This window comes from Amblyomma maculatum, chromosome 1 (assembly GCF_055883805.1).
Source record: "Amblyomma maculatum isolate TAMU_Amacu chromosome 1, ASM5588380v1, whole genome shotgun sequence".
Taxonomy (NCBI): domain Eukaryota; kingdom Metazoa; phylum Arthropoda; class Arachnida; order Ixodida; family Ixodidae; genus Amblyomma; species Amblyomma maculatum.
The window spans coordinates 488926636-488952093 of record NC_139344.1 but is presented as its reverse complement, the minus strand read 5'-3'; the positions used below and the strand labels follow the sequence as shown (position 1 = coordinate 488952093).

Genomic DNA, 25458 nt, shown 5'->3' with positions numbered 1-25458 from the left:
TGGAAATTAGCGCTCGTGTTGTTCGTTCTTCTCGTGTGTCCTCCGTCTGCTTTGCGCTACAGTCTCGCTATGTTCACGCACCAACAAGCCCAAGGTTGGAAAGAAGCGCTCGTGTAGTTCGTTCTTCTCGTGTGTCCTCTGTCTGCTTTGCGCTACAGTCTCGCTATGTTCACGCACCAACAAGCCCAAGGTTGGAAATTAGCGCTCGTGTTGTTCGTTCTTCTCGTGTGTCCTCTGTCTGCTTTGCGCTACAGTCTCGCTATGTTCACGCACCAACAAGCCCAAGGTTGGAAATTAGCGCTCGTGTTGTTCGTTCTTCTCGTGTGTCCTCTGTCTGCTTTGCGCTACAGTCTCGCTATGTTCACGCACCAACAAGCCCAAGGTTGGAAATTAGCGCTCGTGTTGTTCGTTCTTCTCGTGTGTCCTCTGTCTGCTTTGCGCTACAGTCTCGCTATGTTCACGCACCAACAAGCCCAAGGTTGGAAATTAGCGCTCGTGTTGTTCGTTCTTCTCGTGTGTCCTCTGTCTGCTTTGCGCTACAGTCTCCCTATGTTCACGCACAAACAAGCCCAAGGTTGGAAATTAGCGCTCGTGTTGTTCGTTCTTCTCGTGTGTCCTCTGTCTGCTTTGCGCTACAGTCTCGCTATGTTCACGCACCAACAAGCCCAAGGTTGGAAATTAGCGCTCGTGTTGTTCGTTCTTCTCGTGTGTCCTCTGTCTGCTTTGCGCTACAGTCTCGCTATGTTCACGCACCAACAAGCCCAAGGTTGGAAATTAGCGCTCGTGTTGTTCGTTCTTCTCGTGTGTCCTCTGTCTGCTTTGCGCTACAGTCTCGCTATGTTCACGCACCAACAAGCCCAAGGTTGGAAATTAGCGCTCGTGTTGTTCGTTCTTCTCGTGTGTCCTCTGTCTGCTTTGCGCTACAGTCTCGCTATGTTCACGCACCAACAAGCCCAAGGTTGGAAATAAGCGCTCGTGTTGTTCGTTCTTCTCGTGTGTCCTCTGTCTGCTTTGCGCTACAGTCTCGCTATGTTCACGCACCAACAAGCCCAAGGTTGGAAATTAGCGCTCGTGTTGTTCGTTCTTCTCGTGTGTCCTCTGTCTGCTTTGCGCTACAGTCTCGCTATGTTCACGCACCAACAAGCCCAAGGTCGGAAATTAGCGCTCGTGTTGTTCGTTCTTCTCGTGTGTCCTCTGTCTGCTTTGCGCTACAGTCTCCCTATGTTCACGCACAAACAAGCCCAAGGTTGGAAATTAGCGCTCGTGTTGTTCGTTCTTCTCGTGTGTCCTCTGTCTGCTTTGCGCTACAGTCTCGCTATGTTCACGCACCAACAAGCCCAAGGTTGGAAATTAGCGCTCGTGTTGTTCGTTCTTCTCGTGTGTCCTCTGTCTGCTTTGCGCTACAGTCTCGCTATGTTCACGCACCAACAAGCCCAAGGTTGGAAATAAGCGCTCGTGTTGTTCGTTCTTCTCGTGTGTCCTCTGTCTGCTTTGCGCTACAGTCTCGCTATGTTCACGCACCAACAAGCCCAAGGTTGGAAATTAGCGCTCGTGTTGTTCGTTCTTCTCGTGTGTCCTCTGTCTGCTTTGCGCTACAGTCTCGCTATGTTCACGCACCAACAAGCCCAAGGTTGGAAATTAGCGCTCGTGTTGTTCGTTCTTCTCGTGTGTCCTGTCTGCTTTGCGCTACAGTCTCGCTATGTTCACGCACCAACAAGCCCAAGGTTGGAAATAAGCGCTCGTGTTGTTCGTTCTTCTCGTGTGTCCTCTGTCTGCTTTGCGCTACAGTCTCGCTTTGTTCACGCACCAACAAGCCCAAGGTTGGAAATAAGCGCTCGTGTTGTTCGTTCTTCTCGTGTGTCCTCTGTGTGCTTTGCGCTACAGTCTCGCTATGTTCACGCACCAACAAGCCCAAGGTTGGAAATTAGCGCTCGTGTTGTTCGTTCTTCTCGTGTGTCCTCTGTCTGCTTTGCGCTACAGTCTCGCTATGTTCACGCACCAACAAGCCCAAGGTTGGAAATTAGCGCTCGTGTTGTTCGTTCTTCTCGTGTGTCCTCCGTCTGCTTTGCGCTACAGTCTCGCTATGTTCACGCACCAACAAGCCCAAGGTTGGAAAGAAGCGCTCGTGTAGTTCGTTCTTCTCGTGTGTCCTCTGTCTGCTTTGCGCTACAGTCTCGCTATGTTCACGCACCAACAAGCCCAAGGTTGGAAATTAGCGATCGTGTTGTTCGTTCTTCTCGTGTGTCCTCTGTCTGCTTTGCGCTACAGTCTCGCTATGTTCACGCACCAACAAGCCCAAGGTTGGAAATTAGCGCTCGTGTTGTTCGTTCTTCTCGTGTGTCCTCTGTCTGCTTTGCGCTACAGTCTCGCTATGTTCACGCACCAACAAGCCCAAGGTTGGAAATTAGCGCTCGTGTTGTTCGTTCTTCTCGTGTGTCCTCTGTCTGCTTTGCGCTACAGTCTCCCTATGTTCACGCACAAACAAGCCCAAGGTTGGAAATTAGCGCTCGTGTTGTTCGTTCTTCTCGTGTGTCCTCTGTCTGCTTTGCGCTACAGTCTCGCTATGTTCACGCACCAACAAGCCCAAGGTTGGAAATTAGCGCTCGTGTTGTTCGTTCTTCTCGTGTGTCCTCTGTCTGCTTTGCGCTACAGTCTCGCTATGTTCACGCACCAACAAGCCCAAGGTTGGAAATTAGCGCTCGTGTTGTTCGTTCTTCTCGTGTGTCCTCTGTCTGCTTTGCGCTACAGTCTCGCTATGTTCACGCACCAACAAGCCCAAGGTTGGAAATTAGCGCTCGTGTTGTTCGTTCTTCTCGTGTGTCCTCTGTCTGCTTTGCGCTACAGTCTCGCTATGTTCACGCACCAACAAGCCCAAGGTTGGAAATAAGCGCTCGTGTTGTTCGTTCTTCTCGTGTGTCCTCTGTCTGCTTTGCGCTACAGTCTCGCTATGTTCACGCACCAACAAGCCCAAGGTTGGAAATTAGCGCTCGTGTTGTTCGTTCTTCTCGTGTGTCCTCTGTCTGCTTTGCGCTACAGTCTCGCTATGTTCACGCACCAACAAGCCCAAGGTCGGAAATTAGCGCTCGTGTTGTTCGTTCTTCTCGTGTGTCCTCTGTCTGCTTTGCGCTACAGTCTCCCTATGTTCACGCACAAACAAGCCCAAGGTTGGAAATTAGCGCTCGTGTTGTTCGTTCTTCTCGTGTGTCCTCTGTCTGCTTTGCGCTACAGTCTCGCTATGTTCACGCACCAACAAGCCCAAGGTTGGAAATTAGCGCTCGTGTTGTTCGTTCTTCTCGTGTGTCCTCTGTCTGCTTTGCGCTACAGTCTCGCTATGTTCACGCACCAACAAGCCCAAGGTTGGAAATAAGCGCTCGTGTTGTTCGTTCTTCTCGTGTGTCCTCTGTCTGCTTTGCGCTACAGTCTCGCTATGTTCACGCACCAACAAGCCCAAGGTTGGAAATTAGCGCTCGTGTTGTTCGTTCTTCTCGTGTGTCCTCTGTCTGCTTTGCGCTACAGTCTCGCTATGTTCACGCACCAACAAGCCCAAGGTTGGAAATTAGCGCTCGTGTTGTTCGTTCTTCTCGTGTGTCCTGTCTGCTTTGCGCTACAGTCTCGCTATGTTCACGCACCAACAAGCCCAAGGTTGGAAATAAGCGCTCGTGTTGTTCGTTCTTCTCGTGTGTCCTCTGTCTGCTTTGCGCTACAGTCTCGCTTTGTTCACGCACCAACAAGCCCAAGGTTGGAAATAAGCGCTCGTGTTGTTCGTTCTTCTCGTGTGTCCTCTGTGTGCTTTGCGCTACAGTCTCGCTATGTTCACGCACCAACAAGCCCAAGGTTGGAAATTAGCGCTCGTGTTGTTCGTTCTTCTCGTGTGTCCTCTGTCTGCTTTGCGCTACAGTCTCGCTATGTTCACGCACCAACAAGCCCAAGGTTGGAAATTAGCGCTCGTGTTGTTCGTTCTTCTCGTGTGTCCTCCGTCTGCTTTGCGCTACAGTCTCGCTATGTTCACGCACCAACAAGCCCAAGGTTGGAAAGAAGCGCTCGTGTAGTTCGTTCTTCTCGTGTGTCCTCTGTCTGCTTTGCGCTACAGTCTCGCTATGTTCACGCACCAACAAGCCCAAGGTTGGAAATTAGCGCTCGTGTTGTTCGTTCTTCTCGTGTGTCCTCTGTCTGCTTTGCGCTACAGTGTCGCTATGTTCACGCACCAACAAGCCCAAGGTTGGAAATTAGCGCTCGTGTTGTTCGTTCTTCTCGTGTGTCCTCTGTCTGCTTTGCGCTACAGTCTCGCTATGTTCAGGCACCAACAAGCCCAAGGTTGGAAATTAGCGCTCGTGTTGTTCGTTCTTCTCGTGTGTCCTCTGTCTGCTTTGCGCTACAGTCTCGCTATGTTCACGCACCAACAAGCCCAAGGTTGGAAATTAGCGCTCGTGTTGTTCGTTCTTCTCGTGTGTCCTCTGTCTGCTTTGCGCTACAGTCTCCCTATGTTCACGCACAAACAAGCCCAAGGTTGGAAATTAGCGCTCGTGTAGTTCGTTCTTCTCGTGTGTCCTCTGTCTGCTTTGCGCTACAGTCTCGCTATGTTCACGCACCAACAAGCCCAAGGTTGGAAATTAGCGCTCGTGTTGTTCGTTCTTCTCGTGTGTCCTCTGTCTGCTTTGCGCTACAGTCTCGCTATGTTCACGCACCAACAAGCCCAAGGTTGGAAATTAGCGCTCGTGTTGTTCGTTCTTCTCGTGTGTCCTCTGTCTGCTTTGCGCTACAGTCTCGCTATGTTCACGCACCAACAAGCCCAAGGTTGGAAATTAGCGCTCGTGTTGTTCGTTCTTCTCGTGTGTCCTCTGTCTGCTTTGCGCTACAGTCTCCCTATGTTCACGCACAAACAAGCCCAAGGTTGGAAATTAGCGCTCGTGTTGTTCGTTCTTCTCGTGTGTCCTCTGTCTGCTTTGCGCTACAGTCTCGCTATGTTCACGCACCAACAAGCCCAAGGTTGGAAATTAGCGCTCGTGTTGTTCGTTCTTCTCGTGTGTCCTCTGTCTGCTTTGCGCTACAGTCTCGCTATGTTCACGCACCAACAAGCCCAAGGTTGGAAATTAGCGCTCGTGTTGTTCGTTCTTCTCGTGTGTCCTCTGTCTGCTTTGCGCTACAGTCTCGCTATGTTCACGCACCAACAAGCCCAAGGTTGGAAATTAGCGCTCGTGTTGTTCGTTCTTCTCGTGTGTCCTCTGTCTGCTTTGCGCTACAGTCTCGCTATGTTCACGCACCAACAAGCCCAAGGTTGGAAATAAGCGCTCGTGTTGTTCGTTCTTCTCGTGTGTCCTCTGTCTGCTTTGCGCTACAGTCTCGCTATGTTCACGCACCAACAAGCCCAAGGTTGGAAATTAGCGCTCGTGTTGTTCGTTCTTCTCGTGTGTCCTCTGTCTGCTTTGCGCTACAGTCTCGCTATGTTCACGCACCAACAAGCCCAAGGTCGGAAATTAGCGCTCGTGTTGTTCGTTCTTCTCGTGTGTCCTCTGTCTGCTTTGCGTTACAGTCTCCCTATGTTCACGCACAAACAAGCCCAAGGTTGGAAATTAGCGCTCGTGTTGTTCGTTCTTCTCGTGTGTCCTCTGTCTGCTTTGCGCTACAGTCTCGCTATGTTCACGCACCAACAAGCCCAAGGTTGGAAATTAGCGCTCGTGTTGTTCGTTCTTCTCGTGTGTCCTCTGTCTGCTTTGCGCTACAGTCTCGCTATGTTCACGCACCAACAAGCCCAAGGTTGGAAATAAGCGCTCGTGTTGTTCGTTCTTCTCGTGTGTCCTCTGTCTGCTTTGCGCTACAGTCTCGCTATGTTCACGCACCAACAAGCCCAAGGTTGGAAATTAGCGCTCGTGTTGTTCGTTCTTCTCGTGTGTCCTCTGTCTGCTTTGCGCTACAGTCTCGCTATGTTCACGCACCAACAAGCCCAAGGTTGGAAATAAGCGCTCGTGTTGTTCGTTCTTCTCGTGTGTCCTCTGTCTGCTTTGCGCTACAGTCTCGCTATGTTCACGCACCAACAAGCCCAAGGTTGGAAATTAGCGCTCGTGTTGTTCGTTCTTCTCGTGTGTCCTCTGTCTGCTTTGCGCTACAGTCTCGCTATGTTCACGCACCAACAAGCCCAAGGTTGGAAATTAGCGCTCGTGTTGTTCGTTCTTCTCGTGTGTCCTGTCTGCTTTGCGCTACAGTCTCGCTATGTTCACGCACCAACAAGCCCAAGGTTGGAAATAAGCGCTCGTGTTGTTCGTTCTTCTCGTGTGTCCTCTGTCTGCTTTGCGCTACAGTCTCGCTTTGTTCACGCACCAACAAGCCCAAGGTTGGAAATAAGCGCTCGTGTTGTTCGTTCTTCTCGTGTGTCCTCTGTGTGCTTTGCGCTACAGTCTCGCTATGTTCACGCACCAACAAGCCCAAGGTTGGAAATTAGCGCTCGTGTTGTTCGTTCTTCTCGTGTGTCCTCTGTCTGCTTTGCGCTACAGTCTCGCTATGTTCACGCACCAACAAGCCCAAGGTTGGAAATTAGCGCTCGTGTTGTTCGTTCTTCTCGTGTGTCCTCCGTCTGCTTTGCGCTACAGTCTCGCTATGTTCACGCACCAACAAGCCCAAGGTTGGAAAGAAGCGCTCGTGTAGTTCGTTCTTCTCGTGTGTCCTCTGTCTGCTTTGCGCTACAGTCTCGCTATGTTCACGCACCAACAAGCCCAAGGTTGGAAATTAGCGATCGTGTTGTTCGTTCTTCTCGTGTGTCCTCTGTCTGCTTTGCGCTACAGTCTCGCTATGTTCACGCACCAACAAGCCCAAGGTTGGAAATTAGCGCTCGTGTTGTTCGTTCTTCTCGTGTGTCCTCTGTCTGCTTTGCGCTACAGTCTCGCTATGTTCACGCACCAACAAGCCCAAGGTTGGAAATTAGCGCTCGTGTTGTTCGTTCTTCTCGTGTGTCCTCTGTCTGCTTTGCGCTACAGTCTCCCTATGTTCACGCACAAACAAGCCCAAGGTTGGAAATTAGCGCTCGTGTTGTTCGTTCTTCTCGTGTGTCCTCTGTCTGCTTTGCGCTACAGTCTCGCTATGTTCACGCACCAACAAGCCCAAGGTTGGAAATTAGCGCTCGTGTTGTTCGTTCTTCTCGTGTGTCCTCTGTCTGCTTTGCGCTACAGTCTCGCTATGTTCACGCACCAACAAGCCCAAGGTTGGAAATTAGCGCTCGTGTTGTTCGTTCTTCTCGTGTGTCCTCTGTCTGCTTTGCGCTACAGTCTCGCTATGTTCACGCACCAACAAGCCCAAGGTTGGAAATTAGCGCTCGTGTTGTTCGTTCTTCTCGTGTGTCCTCTGTCTGCTTTGCGCTACAGTCTCGCTATGTTCACGCACCAACAAGCCCAAGGTTGGAAATAAGCGCTCGTGTTGTTCGTTCTTCTCGTGTGTCCTCTGTCTGCTTTGCGCTACAGTCTCGCTATGTTCACGCACAAACAAGCCCAAGGTTGGAAATTAGCGCTCGTGTTGTTCGTTCTTCTCGTGTGTCCTCTGTCTGCTTTGCGCTACAGTCTCGCTATGTTCACGCACCAACAAGCCCAAGGTCGGAAATTAGCGCTCGTGTTGTTCGTTCTTCTCGTGTGTCCTCTGTCTGCTTTGCGCTACAGTCTCCCTATGTTCACGCACAAACAAGCCCAAGGTTGGAAATTAGCGCTCGTGTTGTTCGTTCTTCTCGTGTGTCCTCTGTCTGCTTTGCGCTACAGTCTCGCTATGTTCACGCACCAACAAGCCCAAGGTTGGAAATTAGCGCTCGTGTTGTTCGTTCTTCTCGTGTGTCCTCTGTCTGCTTTGCGCTACAGTCTCGCTATGTTCACGCACCAACAAGCCCAAGGTTGGAAATAAGCGCTCGTGTTGTTCGTTCTTCTCGTGTGTCCTCTGTCTGCTTTGCGCTACAGTCTCGCTATGTTCACGCACCAACAAGCCCAAGGTTGGAAATTAGCGCTCGTGTTGTTCGTTCTTCTCGTGTGTCCTCTGTCTGCTTTGCGCTACAGTCTCGCTATGTTCACGCACCAACAAGCCCAAGGTTGGAAATTAGCGCTCGTGTTGTTCGTTCTTCTCGTGTGTCCTGTCTGCTTTGCGCTACAGTCTCGCTATGTTCACGCACCAACAAGCCCAAGGTTGGAAATAAGCGCTCGTGTTGTTCGTTCTTCTCGTGTGTCCTCTGTCTGCTTTGCGCTACAGTCTCGCTTTGTTCACGCAGCAACAAGCCCAAGGTTGGAAATAAGCGCTCGTGTTGTTCGTTCTTCTCGTGTGTCCTCTGTGTGCTTTGCGCTACAGTCTCGCTATGTTCACGCACCAACAAGCCCAAGGTTGGAAATTAGCGCTCGTGTTGTTCGTTCTTCTCGTGTGTCCTCTGTCTGCTTTGCGCTACAGTCTCGCTATGTTCACGCACCAACAAGCCCAAGGTTGGAAATTAGCGCTCGTGTTGTTCGTTCTTCTCGTGTGTCCTCCGTCTGCTTTGCGCTACAGTCTCGCTATGTTCACGCACCAACAAGCCCAAGGTTGGAAAGAAGCGCTCGTGTAGTTCGTTCTTCTCGTGTGTCCTCTGTCTGCTTTGCGCTACAGTCTCGCTATGTTCACGCACCAACAAGCCCAAGGTTGGAAATTAGCGCTCGTGTTGTTCGTTCTTCTCGTGTGTCCTCTGTCTGCTTTGCGCTACAGTCTCGCTATGTTCACGCACCAACAAGCCCAAGGTTGGAAATTAGCGCTCGTGTTGTTCGTTCTTCTCGTGTGTCCTCTGTCTGCTTTGCGCTACAGTCTCGCTATGTTCACGCACCAACAAGCCCAAGGTTGGAAATTAGCGCTCGTGTTGTTCGTTCTTCTCGTGTGTCATCTGTCTGCTTTGCGCTACAGTCTCGCTATGTTCACGCACCAACAAGCCCAAGGTTGGAAATTAGCGCTCGTGTTGTTCGTTCTTCTCGTGTGTCCTCTGTCTGCTTTGCGCTACAGTCTCCCTATGTTCACGCACAAACAAGCCCAAGGTTGGAAATTAGCGCTCGTGTAGTTCGTTCTTCTCGTGTGTCCTCTGTCTGCTTTGCGCTACAGTCTCGCTATGTTCACGCACCAACAAGCCCAAGGTTGGAAATTAGCGCTCGTGTTGTTCGTTCTTCTCGTGTGTCCTCTGTCTGCTTTGCGCTACAGTCTCGCTATGTTCACGCACCAACAAGCCCAAGGTTGGAAATTAGCGCTCGTGTTGTTCGTTCTTCTCGTGTGTCCTCTGTCTGCTTTGCGCTACAGTCTCGCTATGTTCACGCACCAACAAGCCCAAGGTTGGAAATTAGCGCTCGTGTTGTTCGTTCTTCTCGTGTGTCCTCTGTCTGCTTTGCGCTACAGTCTCCCTATGTTCACGCACAAACAAGCCCAAGGTTGGAAATTAGCGCTCGTGTTGTTCGTTCTTCTCGTGTGTCCTCTGTCTGCTTTGCGCTACAGTCTCGCCATGTTCACGCACCAACAAGCCCAAGGTTGGAAATTAGCGCTCGTGTTGTTCGTTCTTCTCGTGTGTCCTCTGTCTGCTTTGCGCTACAGTCTCGCTATGTTCACGCACCAACAAGCCCAAGGTTGGAAATTAGCGCTCGTGTTGTTCGTTCTTCTCGTGTGTCCTCTGTCTGCTTTGCGCTACAGTCTCGCTATGTTCACGCACCAACAAGCCCAAGGTTGGAAATTAGCGCTCGTGTTGTTCGTTCTTCTCGTGTGTCCTCTGTCTGCTTTGCGCTACAGTCTCGCTATGTTCACGCACCAACAAGCCCAAGGTTGGAAATAAGCGCTCGTGTTGTTCGTTCTTCTCGTGTGTCCTCTGTCTGCTTTGCGCTACAGTCTCGCTATGTTCACGCACCAACAAGCCCAAGGTTGGAAATTAGCGCTCGTGTTGTTCGTTCTTCTCGTGTGTCCTCTGTCTGCTTTGCGCTACAGTCTCGCTATGTTCACGCACCAACAAGCCCAAGGTCGGAAATTAGCGCTCGTGTTGTTCGTTCTTCTCGTGTGTCCTCTGTCTGCTTTGCGTTACAGTCTCCCTATGTTCACGCACAAACAAGCCCAAGGTTGGAAATTAGCGCTCGTGTTGTTCGTTCTTCTCGTGTGTCCTCTGTCTGCTTTGCGCTACAGTCTCGCTATGTTCACGCACCAACAAGCCCAAGGTTGGAAATTAGCGCTCGTGTTGTTCGTTCTTCTCGTGTGTCCTCTGTCTGCTTTGCGCTACAGTCTCGCTATGTTCACGCACCAACAAGCCCAAGGTTGGAAATAAGCGCTCGCGTTGTTCGTTCTTCTCGTGTGTCCTCTGTCTGCTTTGCGCTACAGTCTCGCTATGTTCACGCACCAACAAGCCCAAGGTTGGAAATTAGCGCTCGTGTTGTTCGTTCTTCTCGTGTGTCCTCTGTCTGCTTTGCGCTACAGTCTCGCTATGTTCACGCACCAACAAGCCCAAGGTTGGAAATTAGCGCTCGTGTTGTTCGTTCTTCTCGTGTGTCCTGTCTGCTTTGCGCTACAGTCTCGCTATGTTCACGCACCAACAAGCCCAAGGTTGGAAATTAGCGCTCGTGTTGTTCGTTCTTCTCGTGTGTCCTCTGTCTGCTTTGCGCTACAGTCTCGCTATGTTCACGCACCAACAAGCCCAAGGTTGGAAATTAGCGCTCGTGTTGTTCGTTCTTCTCGTGTGTCCTCTGTCTGCTTTGCGCTACAGTCTCGCTATGTTCACGCACCAACAAGCCCAAGGTTGGAAATTAGCGCTCGTGTTGTTCGTTCTTCTCGTGTGTCCTCTGTCTGCTTTGCGCTACAGTCTCCCTATGTTCACGCACAAACAAGCCCAAGGTTGGAAATTAGCGCTCGTGTTGTTCGTTCTTCTCGTGTGTCCTCTGTCTGCTTTGCGCTACAGTCTCGCTATGTTCACGCACCAACAAGCCCAAGGTTGGAAATTAGCGCTCGTGTTGTTCGTTCTTCTCGTGTGTCCTCTGTCTGCTTTGCGCTACAGTCTCGCTATGTTCACGCACCAACAAGCCCAAGGTTGGAAATTAGCGCTCGTGTTGTTCGTTCTTCTCGTGTGTCCTCTGTCTGCTTTGCGCTACAGTCTCGCTATGTTCACGCACCAACAAGCCCAAGGTTGGAAATTAGCGCTCGTGTTGTTCGTTCTTCTCGTGTGTCCTCTGTCTGCTTTGCGCTACAGTCTCGCTATGTTCACGCACCAATTAACAAGCCCAAGGTTGGAAATAAGCGCTCGTGTTGTTCGTTCTTCTCGTGTGTCCTCTGTCTGCTTTGCGCTACAGTCTCGCTATGTTCACGCACCAACAAGCCCAAGGTTGGAAATTAGCGCTCGTGTTGTTCGTTCTTCTCGTGTGTCCTCTGTCTGCTTTGCGCTACAGTCTCGCTATGTTCACGCACCAACAAGCCCAAGGTCGGAAATTAGCGCTCGTGTTGTTCGTTCTTCTCGTGTGTCCTCTGTCTGCTTTGCGCTACAGTCTCCTATGTTCACGCACAACAAGCCCAAGGTTGGAAATTAGCGCTCGTGTTGTTCGTTCTTCTCGTGTGTCCTCTGTCTGCTTTGCGCTACAGTCTCGCTATGTTCACGCACCAACAAGCCCAAGGTTGGAAATTAGCGCTCGTGTTGTTCGTTCTTCTCGTGTGTCCTCTGTCTGCTTTGCGCTACAGTCTCGCTATGTTCACGCACCAACAAGCCCAAGGTTGGAAATAAGCGCTCGTGTTGTTCGTTCTTCTCGTGTGTCCTCTGTCTGCTTTGCGCTACAGTCTCGCTATGTTCACGCACCAACAAGCCCAAGGTTGGAAATTAGCGCTCGTGTTGTTCGTTCTTCTCGTGTGTCCTCTGTCTGCTTTGCGCTACAGTCTCGCTATGTTCACGCACCAACAAGCCCAAGGTTGGAAATTAGCGCTCGTGTTGTTCGTTCTTCTCGTGTGTCCTGTCTGCTTTGCGCTACAGTCTCGCTATGTTCACGCACCAACAAGCCCAAGGTTGGAAATAAGCGCTCGTGTTGTTCGTTCTTCTCGTGTGTCCTCTGTCTGCTTTGCGCTACAGTCTCGCTTTGTTCACGCACCAACAAGCCCAAGGTTGGAAATAAGCGCTCGTGTTGTTCGTTCTTCTCGTGTGTCCTCTGTGTGCTTTGCGCTACAGTCTCGCTATGTTCACGCACCAACAAGCCCAAGGTTGGAAATTAGCGCTCGTGTTGTTCGTTCTTCTCGTGTGTCCTCTGTCTGCTTTGCGCTACAGTCTCGCTATGTTCACGCACCAACAAGCCCAAGGTTGGAAATTAGCGCTCGTGTTGTTCGTTCTTCTCGTGTGTCCTCCGTCTGCTTTGCGCTACAGTCTCGCTATGTTCACGCACCAACAAGCCCAAGGTTGGAAAGAAGCGCTCGTGTAGTTCGTTCTTCTCGTGTGTCCTCTGTCTGCTTTGCGCTACAGTCTCGCTATGTTCACGCACCAACAAGCCCAAGGTTGGAAATTAGCGCTCGTGTTGTTCGTTCTTCTCGTGTGTCCTCTGTCTGCTTTGCGCTACAGTCTCGCTATGTTCACGCACCAACAAGCCCAAGGTTGGAAATTAGCGCTCGTGTTGTTCGTTCTTCTCGTGTGTCCTCTGTCTGCTTTGCGCTACAGTCTCGCTATGTTCACGCACCAACAAGCCCAAGGTTGGAAATTAGCGCTCGTGTTGTTCGTTCTTCTCGTGTGTCCTCTGTCTGCTTTGCGCTACAATCTCGCTATGTTCACGCACCAACAAGCCCAAGGTTGGAAATTAGCGCTCGTGTTGTTCGTTCTTCTCGTGTGTCCTCTGTCTGCTTTGCGCTACAGTCTCGCTATGTTCACGCACCAACAAGCCCAAGGTTGGAAATTAGCGCTCGTGTTGTTCGTTCTTCTCGTGTGTCCTCCGTCTGCTTTGCGCTACAGTCTCGCTATGTTCACGCACCAACAAGCCCAAGGTTGGAAAGAAGCGCTCGTGTAGTTCGTTCTTCTCGTGTGTCCTCTGTCTGCTTTGCGCTACAGTCTCGCTATGTTCACGCACCAACAAGCCCAAGGTTGGAAATTAGCGCTCGTGTTGTTCGTTCTTCTCGTGTGTCCTCTGTCTGCTTTGCGCTACAGTCTCGCTATGTTCACGCACCAACAAGCCCAAGGTTGGAAATTAGCGCTCGTGTTGTTCGTTCTTCTCGTGTGTCCTCTGTCTGCTTTGCGCTACAGTCTCGCTATGTTCACGCACCAACAAGCCCAAGGTTGGAAATTAGCGCTCGTGTTGTTCGTTCTTCTCGTGTGTCCTCTGTCTGCTTTGCGCTACAGTCTCCCTATGTTCACGCATCAACAAGCCCAAGGTCGGAAATTAGCGCTCGTGTTGTTCGTTCTTCTCGTGTGTCCTCTGTCTGCTTTGCGCTACAGTCTCGCTATGTTCACGCACCAACAAGCCCAAGGTTGGAAATTAGCGCTCGTGTTGTTCGTTCTTCTCGTGTGTCCTCTGTCTGCTTTGCGCTACAGTCTCGCTATGTTCACGCACCAACAAGCCCAAGGTTGGAAATTAGCGCTCGTGTTGTTCGTTCTTCTCGTGTGTCCTCTGTCTGCTTTGCGCTACAGTCTCGCTATGTTCACGCACCAACAAGCCCAAGGTTGGAAATTAGCGCTCGTGTTGTTCGTTCTTCTCGTGTGTCCTCTGTCTGCTTTGCGCTACAGTCTCGCTATGTTCACGCACCAACAAGCCCAAGGTTGGAAATAAGCGCTCGTGTTGTTCGTTCTTCTCGTGTGTCCTCTGTCTGCTTTGCGCTACAGTCTCGCTATGTTCACGCACCAACAAGCCCAAGGTTGGAAATTAGCGCTCGTGTTGTTCGTTCTTCTCGTGTGTCCTCTGTCTGCTTTGCGCTACAGTCTCGCTATGTTCACGCACCAACAAGCCCAAGGTCGGAAATTAGCGCTCGTGTTGTTCGTTCTTCTCGTGTGTCCTCTGTCTGCTTTGCGCTACAGTCTCCCTATGTTCACGCACAAACAAGCCCAAGGTTGGAAATTAGCGCTCGTGTTGTTCGTTCTTCTCGTGTGTCCTCTGTCTGCTTTGCGCTACAGTCTCGCTATGTTCACGCACCAACAAGCCCAAGGTTGGAAATTAGCGCTCGTGTTGTTCGTTCTTCTCGTGTGTCCTCTGTCTGCTTTGCGCTACAGTCTCGCTATGTTCACGCACCAACAAGCCCAAGGTTGGAAATAAGCGCTCGTGTTGTTCGTTCTTCTCGTGTGTCCTCTGTCTGCTTTGCGCTACAGTCTCGCTATGTTCACGCACCAACAAGCCCAAGGTTGGAAATTAGCGCTCGTGTTGTTCGTTCTTCTCGTGTGTCCTCTGTCTGCTTTGCGCTACAGTCTCGCTATGTTCACGCACCAACAAGCCCAAGGTTGGAAATTAGCGCTCGTGTTGTTCGTTCTTCTCGTGTGTCCTGTCTGCTTTGCGCTACAGTCTCGCTATGTTCACGCACCAACAAGCCCAAGGTTGGAAATAAGCGCTCGTGTTGTTCGTTCTTCTCGTGTGTCCTCTGTCTGCTTTGCGCTACAGTCTCGCTTTGTTCACGCACCAACAAGCCCAAGGTTGGAAATAAGCGCTCGTGTTGTTCGTTCTTCTCGTGTGTCCTCTGTGTGCTTTGCGCTACAGTCTCGCTATGTTCACGCACCAACAAGCCCAAGGTTGGAAATTAGCGCTCGTGTTGTTCGTTCTTCTCGTGTGTCCTCTGTCTGCTTTGCGCTACAGTCTCGCTATGTTCACGCACCAACAAGCCCAAGGTTGGAAACTAGCGCTCGTGTTGTTCGTTCTTCTCGTGTGTCCTCCGTCTGCTTTGCGCTACAGTCTCGCTATGTTCACGCACCAACAAGCCCAAGGTTGGAAAGAAGCGCTCGTGTAGTTCGTTCTTCTCGTGTGTCCTCTGTCTGCTTTGCGCTACAGTCTCGCTATGTTCGCGCACCAACAAGCCCAAGGTTGGAAATTAGCGCTCGTGTTGTTCGTTCTTCTCATGTGTCCTCTGTCTGCTTTGCGCTACAGTCTCGCTATGTTCACGCACCAACAAGCCCAAGGTTGGAAATTAGCGCTCGTGTTGTTCGTTCTTCTCGTGTGTCCTCTGTCTGCTTTGCGCTACAGTCTCGCTATGTTCACGCACCAACAAGCCCAAGGTTGGAAATTAGCGCTCGTGTTGTTCGTTCTTCTCGTGTGTCCTCTGTCTGCTTTGCGCTACAGTCTCCCTATGTTCACGCACAAACAAGCCCAAGGTTGGAAATTAGCGCTCGTGTTGTTCGTTCTTCTCGTGTGTCCTCTGTCTGCTTTGCGCTACAGTCTCGCTATGTTCACGCACCAACAAGCCCAAGGTTGGAAATAAGCGCTCGTGTTGTTCGTTCTTCTCGTGTGTCCTCTGTCTGCTTTGCGCTACAGTCTCGCTATGTTCACGCACCAACAAGCCCAAGGTTGGAAATTAGCGCTCGTGTTGTTCGTTCTTCTCGTGTGTCCTCTGTCTGCTTTGCGCTACAGTCTCGCTATGTTCACGCACCAACAAGCCCAAGGTCGGAAATTAGCGCTCGTGTTGTTCGTTCTTCTCGTGTGTCCTCTGTCTGCTTTGCGCTACAGTCTCCCTATGTTCACGCACAAACAAGCCCAAGGTTGGAAATTAGCGCTCGTGTTGTTCGTTCTTCTCGTGTGTCCTGTCTGCTTTGCGCTACAGTCTCGCTATGTTCACGCACCAACAAGCCCAAGGTTGGAAATAAGCGCTCGTGTTGTTCGTTCTTCTCGTGTGTCCTCTGTCTGCTTTGCGCTACAGTCTCGCTTTGTTCACGCACCAACAAGCCCAAGGTTGGAAATAAGCGCTCGTGTTCTTCGTTCTTCTCGTGTGTCCTCTGTCTGCTTTGCGCTACAGTCTCCCTATGTTCACGCACAAACAAGCCCAAGGTTGGAAATTAGCGCTCGTGTTGTTCGTTCTTCTCGTGTGTCCTCTGTCTGCTTTGCGCTACAGTCTCGCTATGTTCACGCACCAACAAGCCCAAGGTTGGAAATTAGCGCTCGTGTTGTTCGTTCTTCTCGTATGTCCTCTGTCTGCTTTGCGCTGCAGTCTCGCTATGTTCACGCACCAACAAGCCCAAGGTTGGAAATTAGCGCTCGTGTTGTTCGTTCTTCTCGTGTTTCCTCTGTCTGGTTTGCGCTACAGTCTCGCTATGTTCACGCACCAACAAGCCCAAGGTTGGAAATAAGCGCTCGTGTTGTTCGTTCTTCTCGTGTGTCCTCTGTCTGCTTTGCGCTACAGTCTCGCTATGTTCACGCACCAACAAGCCCAAGGTTGGAAATTAGCGCTCGTGTTGTTCGTTCTTCTCGTGTGTCCTCTGTGTGCTTTGCGCTACAGTCTCGCTATGTTCACGCACCAACAAGCCCAAGGTTGGAAATTAGCGCTCGTGTTGTTCGTTCTTCTCGTGTGTCCTCTGTCTGCTTTGCGCTACAGTCTCGCTATGTTCACGCACCAACAAGCCCAAGGTTGGAAATTAGCGCTCGTGTTGTTCGTTCTTCTCGTGTGTCCTCTGTCTGCTTTGCGCTACAGTCTCCCTATGTTCACGCACAAACAAGCCCAAGGTTGGAAATTAGCGCTCGTGTTGTTCGTTCTTCTCGTGTGTCCTCTGTCTGCTTTGCGCTACAGTCTCGCTATGTTCACGCACCAACAAGCCCAAGGTTGGAAATTAGCGCTCGTGTTGTTCGTTCTTCTCGTGTGTCCTCTGTCTGCTTTGCGCTACAGTCTCGCTATGTTCACGCACCAACAAGCCCAAGGTTGGAAATTAGCGCTCGTGTTGTTCGTTCTTCTCGTGTGTCCTCTGTCTGCTTTGCGCTACAGTCTCGCTATGTTCACGCACCAACAAGCCCAAGGTTGGAAATAAGCGCTCGTGTTGTTCGTTCTTCTCGTGTGTCCTCTGTCTGCTTTGCGCTACAGTCTCGCTATGTTCACGCACCAACAAGCCCAAGGTTGGAAATAAGCGCTCGTGTTGTTCGTTCTTCTCGTGCGTCCTCTGTCTGCTTTGCGCTACAGTCTCGCTATGTTCACGCACCAACAAGCCCAAGGTTGGAAATTAGCGCTCGTGTTGTTCGTTCTTCTCGTGTGTCCTCTGTCTGCTTTGCGCTACTGTCTCGCTATGTTCACGCACCAACAAGCCCAAGGTTGGAAATTAGCGCTCGTGTTGTTCGTTCTTCTCGTGTGTCCTGTCTGCTTTGCGCTACAGTCTCGCTATGTTCACGCACCAACAAGCCCAAGGTTGGAAATAAGCGCTCGTGTTGTTCGTTCTTCTCGTGTGTCCTCTGTCTGCTTTGCGCTACAGTCTCGCTATGTTCACGCACCAACAAGCCCAAGGTTGGAAATTAGCGCTCGTGTTGTTCGTTCTTCTCGTGTGTCCTCTGTCTGCTTTGCGCTACAGTCTCGCTATGTTCACGCACCAACAAGCCCAAGGTTGGAAATTAGCGCTCGTGTTGTTCGTTCTTCTCGTGTGTCCTCTGTCTGCTTTGCGCTACAGTCTCGATATGTTCACGCACCAACAAGCCCAAGGTTGGAAATTAGCGCTCGTGTTGTTCGTTCTTCTCGTGTGTCCTCTGTCTGCTTTGCGCTACAGTCTCGCTATGTTCACGCACCAACAAGCCCAAGGTTGGAAATTAGCGCTCGTGTTGTTCGTTCTTCTCGTGTGTCCTCTGTCTGCTTTGCGCTACAGTCTCGCTATGTTCACGCACCAACAAGCCCAAGGTTGGAAATTAGCGCTCGTGTTGTTCGTTCTTCTCGTGTGTCCTCTGTCTGCTTTGCGCTACAGTCTCGCTATGTTCACGCACCAACAAGCCCAAGGTTGGAAATTAGCGCTCGTGTTGTTCGTTCTTCTCGTGTGTCCTCTGTCTGCTTTGCGCTACAGTCTCGCTATGTTCACGCACCAACAAGCCCAAGGTTGGAAATAAGCGCTCGTGTTGTTCGTTCTTCTCGTGTGTCCTCTGTCTGCTTTGCGCTACAGTCTCGCTATGTTCACGCACCAACAAGCCCGCACTCTAAAAAAAAAGAGTGTAAAAGGAGGGTAACTTCGGGATTTATGCTATCTGAAACCGCATGGCTTAAATATACCCTGCGCAATCACCCGCACGGAAGACGTTAGTCTCTCTCGCATGACTTTACACCATTTCGTCCCTGCAGCTCAAGCAAAAAAAAGTTTGCCGCTTGTTTCTTCTTTTTTTTTTTATGATGGTAACCGGTTTCAAGCTGGGTGCGGCTGTATTTCTACTTCCCGTCCGATGTCCTTTCAAGAGCTACCCCAAAAGGACCCCTCGTTTTTCCCCGGAGGAGGTGGGGAATCGTCGAAAGTTGGGAGCATCTTATCTGCTTACAAAAAGCGGTGCCTCCCCCCTTCACCCCCCCCCCCCCCCCTACACCCGTCCCGTCTTTTGACTCCTACGCGAGCTTGACCGTGGAGGGAGCAATGCCGAACTCAGAACAAGGGCGGACAGACAAGTGTGTACGCTGCAAAACAGGGAGAAAGGGGAGGTGAGGGGGAAGTGGTGGTGAGGCGAGAAGCCAAGCAGTTGCTTTTTAGTTTGTTGCTTTTATTCTCAACGCAGCGTCACGTGTTCGTAGTTGCTTGAGCCTGCCTGCGTTCCCTGCGACTCTGCGGGTCCGAGAAGACGACGACGGCGATTGCCGCACGAGTCAGCGTTCGTGCTCTTTGTCGTTGGTACTCATCTGTGTTTTTAGAAAAGTTCGGTTGCTCTCAGCGATTATTTCACCGAGTGCGCTCATCGATGCCTCACTATGAAACGACTTCGTGAAAGTGTGAACTTCTGAATGAAACGGCGGATGGCTGGTCGTCGCGGTGGTGGTGTTCCAACGGATCCTTGGCGCCAAATTTCAGCCGCGCATGTAAGTGACGTTTTATATTTCGTTTTACGTGTTTTTCTCTGCTATTTAACTTGGCCTGAACATGTTTTGTTATTGCTTACGTCCGCGACGCTGCTTGTTTGTCTGTGAAACGGCCTCTGAGCACGACGTCTTGGATCCCAACCTGAGCATACCACTCCCTCGTTCAGACTGGAGGAGCGGCGCATCCCAAAATTTTCAGATGGTCACGACCTTTTTGCGGGATGTTAATGGTGCATTTTTAGTCGTCTACGACGCTCACAAGCATATCCCGCGGTCGAAAGTATGCGTCGACGAGCGCTAATGCAGTCCCGGTGATACGCATTGACGTGTTTGCATGCTGCATTATTTTTGCTCGCTGCCTACAATCGATTTTCATCGTCTGTTGTTGCTGCTTTACGGGAACGTTGCCGTAAATGCGGGAGAGCATGCAGGGTGATGGGTTAAGTTTACGGTTCTTTTGCCAGCAACCTGTACGTTCAAAGGCAGCGCGCTTGATATCCTAAAGTCACGCTTTCAGAACGCCGATTTAACCCCGCAGTTTTGAGCTGATGGCGTCGAGACCAGAGGTGGGACCGAGCCGATTCGTGTACATGTATACTGTCGCAGTGACGCAATGTGCAGGAAAGACATTTCTCACGCTTTTTTTTTTTTTCGCTGCAGGCTCAAGTCCTTCGTCTTGTCTGCGCAAGAACGTAGACTATCGTTTCTTCAAAGAATTTGAAACTGGTCTCTGCTATCCTTGCTGGTAAGTCCAAAGCATTGTTTCCGTCCAGAAAGGGGCGTTTAAATTGACACGCGCACTTTTGTGGCACATATTGCTGATCACTGACATCTGCCTCAATGTATACTGCTTGGGATTCTCGTCGGAGAATATTTATGTCGCGTGCCATGTGTGTCTCCTTGCGTGTTGCCATTTTCGCTCATGCCGTGCAATATGGTGCACGCCCAGACAGTGACATATCAATTGAGTTTCATTGTGTTTGAGGGCGTGTGCGAGTAAATAGTGTTATTTAACTTGCTGATCACTTATGTTAAGAACTGATAATAAATATTGGACTCGATCAAATCACTTAACAAGTGAAAAATCTGGGTTAGCTGGTGATCAGATGTCTTCAGCATTGAAGCAAACCATGTGTCACCCCTTCTCTGCTTTAAGACTGACTTTCTTTTTGTAATCGGTACATAAAAAGACCAGCGCAAAAAAAAAAATAATTACGAGGACAAAGGAACAAAAAATGAGAGGACGGGCACTGAAATACGTTTTGTGTTCCTTTGTACCTGTTTTCTTTTTTTTTTCTTTTTTTTTCGCTGGTCTTTTAGGGTGTAAGTATGAACCAACTGGCCCAAACAGCTATTTTGATTAAATGTGCTAATTTTCGTTAGCGAGCTAAGGAAAATTTTTATATCACTAATATTTTTCATTTGGGGATTCGCTATAGTTTCTACTCAGCTATTTCCATTCTGAACTTTTCAGCCTCCTGACCCATAGAAAGGAGGTTATGCCTGACGAATAACAACACATTCTTTTCCTTCTGTAGTTTCTGTTGTCAGACATTGTGTTATACTCATTACTACAATTCACTGGTACTGAGACATTCCCTCATTGAAGTTAATGTGTATTGTCATTGTGCTAGCAGTTTGTCATAAATCTGCTATTCTAGTTTATTTAAGCAGTTACTTCGACTGTAAAGAGGTGGCAGATATTGTTACAGATATATCTAGGAACAGGAGTTGTAGCTTTTAAGCTCATTGTCAAAATATTTGAGTCATTGTTTTGGCATGTGTGGTGCCATTATTTTTTGTACTATAGTTATGTATGTACTAGTTACGAGTATCATGCTAATGTTATGAATGATACCTTTGCTGCAGCGTACCTGCCAGTAGGAGGAATACGGTGTAGAAGTGCTGTTACTCCTGCTTCTAAAGATCAACCTGCTTTCTTCAGCGCTGGACGACTACTTACGGCAAGATTTGTGTGGTATGTATTTTTCGACATAGCTGTGGCATTGTGGTCTGTTCATTGTTGCTTTATGTCTATTAAAAAGCATATTTTTCTATGCTGAGGAGCAATAGCCCTGGCATTACATTGATCCTGGAACCATTCAGTGCTATTGAGCAAGTTAGCAAGGGAGGAATTTTTCAGTATGTAATCGATCTGAACATGTTGACTTCTTTTTATTGAGTGAGGTGTTAATGTATGCCTCTTTTCTTCTTTCCTTCAAAACCTAATATTTAAATTGTTTGCACTTGGTTCTCAGCAGTAAGGTTATGTTCTCTGATGGGTGTAATTTTCAACAACTCACATGCTCTTATGTTGATAGGTATGTCCACAATAGAATGAAACTAAAAATGAAGTACTGCAGGTGATATGTAATGGACGGTATTTTAGCACTTTCAGCTTTATTGTTTCTTTTGTGTTCTTTATATTGTTTTGTGCCATTTGTACTCAGCGTATTTTCCTTGTGTTCCACCACTACCATTTAACAAATATATATATATATATATATATATATATATATATATATATATATGCCCCCACCCCTTATGTCATGTCTATGGGCCTATAAAGGGAGAATGAATGAAATGAAATTTGCAGTACAATTAGAACTGGATTGTGCAGCACAGTGGACATGTCTGTGGTAGACGATAATGGTTGAATGGCTAATCAACCAAAATTGACTTAACTTTTGCATTTTAATTTTAGGGGACAGTATTATATACCAGAAATGAGGGTCCCCAATATTATAGGTGAGCCCAGTTCTTAAATTTTCTTAAAGAGCAATGTAGTTCAGAATATTGAACAAGGAAAGGCATATTTGAAAACTATTGTCTTGCTTTCCCACATTGCATGTAAAAAATGTTGCTGCACTTGGTATTGTTGCCAGAATCATGTTAGCTTCTTCTGCATCATCAAAAACACAAAATATGTCTATATTATCTGAATAAGAAATGTCAGCAACACCCTTTTTTAGTTATGTAATGTGGAAAAACCAACTTACAAAGCTTTTAAAGGAATATTTTTGATGCTCATTATGTTAGACCACATAGATGATTAGGAGGGTTTTAGGCTAGGCTCTCTCATTAATAGCCTTCAATTTTGCAGTTTTCATATTGCCTCTTATAAACAAAAAGAATAGATAATTAAGTCTAATCCTGAAGCTGTACCAGGTACCCAAAGTCCACATTGCTGCACAACCCACCGGCAGAGACTGCACGGGTGTCTCTTCATAGTTTATGATTTGCAATCTGTAAAGGTAAAGAACATAATCTTCGAGAAATTTGTTGTAAACACTTTTTAATAATCATTCTTGTATAATATTGGTCAGCATTTATAATTTCATTAGTTAGGCATCTAAAGAGATAAGCAGTTGACAGTTCTGGCAAATTGCAGTTTATGAGAAGTTTTATTCCTGCTGCATGTGCTGCGAGCATTACATGAAGCAGCAATACATAGAATCTCAAGCTTTGTGGTTTGTTCAAGGAATTATAGGGGTATTGAAGTGTATTGTTTTTTGCCTCCTGAGCAAGATAATGTAGTTTTGAAGAGAAACGGCAGTCTCGAGAAGTTTTTGGCATCGGCATAAGCTGATGTGTGGTGTGAAACTAGCAATGAACTTATGTAAAAGTTGCATTTTATTGCCATGCTTTACATAATTCTGCATCTGTGACATCACTGCAGTATTGCACATGTGCAGAAGGTGCTTTGGATGTGCCTTGCTATCATTGCTCTTTTAGCATGAAATGTTCCATCTTTCAGAAGTGGTATCCCGCATTTTATAAGGCATAGCCTCTGTGGTATATTCATGCCTTTTTCCAGGAATGTAAACTGCACTAAAGGCAGAAACAATAGAATGGCCTTAGACATACCCCTGCGGGAGCAAGCTCTGCAGGAACAAGCTTCATTCGTTATATTCATGAGAAATGACAATGAATGCAAGAACAAAAGAACCTCCCCCCATCCCCCCCCCCCCCAAAAAAAAAGAAGAAGAGATTTGCAGTTGTCACTTGTGATGGATGATCAGATGACTAAAGACAGTGTAGTCTCAGGAAAACATTAACACTATAGGCAACGTAAGATAATATCATGAAGGACCAAAGACAGTGTTTTCTAGGAGGGTGAGACCATAGTGACTAGAAACAAGACCACTGGTATGGTCAGGTGTGAAAGCAAACTATAATTTTTGGGTGTTGGAGTGGAAACCAGCAAACAACAAAGGTGAAAGTGAAGGTGATAAAACAAAGTGTAACATAAAAAGCTAATGATAAAAAAAAGGAGAACTGCACATATGAACCAGTAGAGGGAGGGGTTTTTTAAATCACATCTTTTGCCTTTATTAGGCTAGCTTCTATTTTATCAATATGTTTTCATTCATATTTCTTTAAATGACCCTCTGGGTAGTCCAACATCAGTGATGCCTATGGCTTGACCCTGCTCCTAACAAGAATATGTCTCATTGTATATTGTGTCTTATTGAGCATATTGTCAATTTTTTCTGAGATTGCAATGTGCTAGTTGTCTATGTGTGTGTTAGTGGCACAGGTAAAGCTCAGATTCGGAGAATTTTCATTGATCTATATATTGTGTGAGTTCACAATTCTCATTATATAAACACTTGGAAGCCTGTACTGGTGCACTATTTCCATCTGTCTTCCTTTTTACTTGCCCTTTGTGCAGTGTTATTTTTATATGTGAATTAATTACTCCATAAGCATGTTTTGTGAGACTTTCTTCGTGAGTAACCGATTACAAGTTCTCTTTTCTATGCAGGTCAAATACGTGGTACATCCCTGCCCTGACTGTGCGGAGAAGATTATCCAGTCCCTTGCTGCAACTTCGGTGTATAATGAGGTGAAATAAACACCATGGTATGTTATCTTAACCGATTGTTCTGTAAATTCTTTTTGTTCACTCTGCAACATAACTTACGGCTTGAACACAACATGACACAGCCTACCTCACCTGAAACATTGCTCACTGTCACACTCCAGACAACACAAAGATATTGCAATGTTTCAGCATAATCTTTTCTTCCAGAAAATCTTGAAATGTATTGGTTAGCTTTATTCCTGCTTCCGGTGACCAAGTTTACGATGCAGATTGGTAATAGTACTCTTGTGTGGATAGCATATATATACCACAAGATGATGCTTAGATACCCTATGTAATATGGCATTACTTTAAACTGCTTGGAGGGCAACGTTATCGTTCTCCTGGGGGTATAAGCTTGCACCATAAAGGTGCAAAACTTTGGGCTCTTTGTCGTAATATAAATTTATACTCTAAAATGGTAACTTTGCACCTGTACATACAGGATAAGTTTACGTTGTCAAGGTGCAAACTTGCACCTTTGATGCAAGGGTATGCTTATACCATCGACAGACTAAAACATAGGCCTTTATGAAAGGTGCAACGTTATGCCTAGGTAGAATACAGTTACACTGCTTGTGAAGGTGCAAGTTTATGCTACTAGAAGCGTAATGTTACACTACATGCAATGGTATAAATACTTAGTCTTCCAAGACACAGCGTAACCTTACCCCAAAAAGGTGTTAGCTCAGCGACAAGCAGTTTACCCCCCAAAAAGACTAAGATCACAACTTTTTTTTTTAGAGTGCAAGGTTGGAAATTAGCGCTCGTGTTGTTCGTTCTTCTCGTGTGTCCTCTGTCTGCTTTGCGCTACAGTCTCGCTATGTTCACGCACCAACAAGCCCAAGGTTGGAAATTAGCGCTCGTGTTGTTCGTTCTTCTCGTGTGTCCTCTGTCTGCTTTGCGCTACAGTCTCGCTATGTTCACGCACCAACAAGCCCAAGGTTGGAAATTAGCGCTCGTGTTGTTCGTTCTTCTCGTGTGTCCTGTCTGCTTTGCGCTACAGTCTCGCTATGTTCACGCACCAACAAGCCCAAGGTTGGAAATTAGCGCTCGTGTTGTTCGTTCTTCTCGTGTGTCCTCTGTCTGCTCTGCGCTACAGTCTCGCTATGTTCACGCACCAACAAGCCCAAGGTTGGAAATTAGCGCTGGTGTTGTTCGTTCTTCTCGTGTGTCCTCTGTCTGCTTTGCGCTACAGTCTCGCTATGTTCACGCACCAACAAGCCCAAGGTTGGAAATTAGCGCTCGTGTTGTTCGTTCTTCTCGTGTGTCCTGTCTGCTTTGCGCTACAGTCTCGCTATGTTCACGCACCAACAAGCCCAAGGTTGGAAATTAGCGCTCGTGTTGTTCGTTCTTCTCGTGTGTCCTCTGTCTGCTTTGCGCTACAGTCTCGCTATGTTCACGCACCAACAAGCCCAAGGTTGGAAATTAGCGCTCGTGTTGTTCGTTCTTCTCGTGTGTCCTCTGTCTGCTTTGCGCTACAGTCTCGCTATGTTCACGCACCAACAAGCCCAAGGTTGGAAATTAGCGCTCGTGTTGTTCGTTCTTCTCGTGTGTCCTGTCTGCTTTGCGCTACAGTCTCGCTATGTTCACGCACCAACAAGCCCAAGGTTGGAAATTAGCGCTCGTGTTGTTCGTTCTTCTCGTGTGTCCTCTGTCTGCTTTGCGCTACAGTCTCGCTATGTTCACGCACCAAC

At 48.4% G+C, this 25458-nt stretch overlaps 1 protein-coding gene and 1 long non-coding RNA gene across 2 annotated transcripts in view; both read left to right on the top strand.

The window, feature by feature from the left end:
- The window catches only part of LOC146210161 (WD repeat and HMG-box DNA-binding protein 1-like), a 335137-nt gene that overhangs the window by 250808 nt on the left and 58871 nt on the right, over positions 1-25458 (top strand). The window lies entirely within an intron of this gene.
- LOC146210162 (uncharacterized) lies at positions 20584-23774 on the top strand. Its single transcript, XR_014703513.1, has 2 exons — positions 20584-20872; positions 23663-23774. It is a non-coding gene; the product is annotated as an uncharacterized LOC146210162 (long non-coding RNA).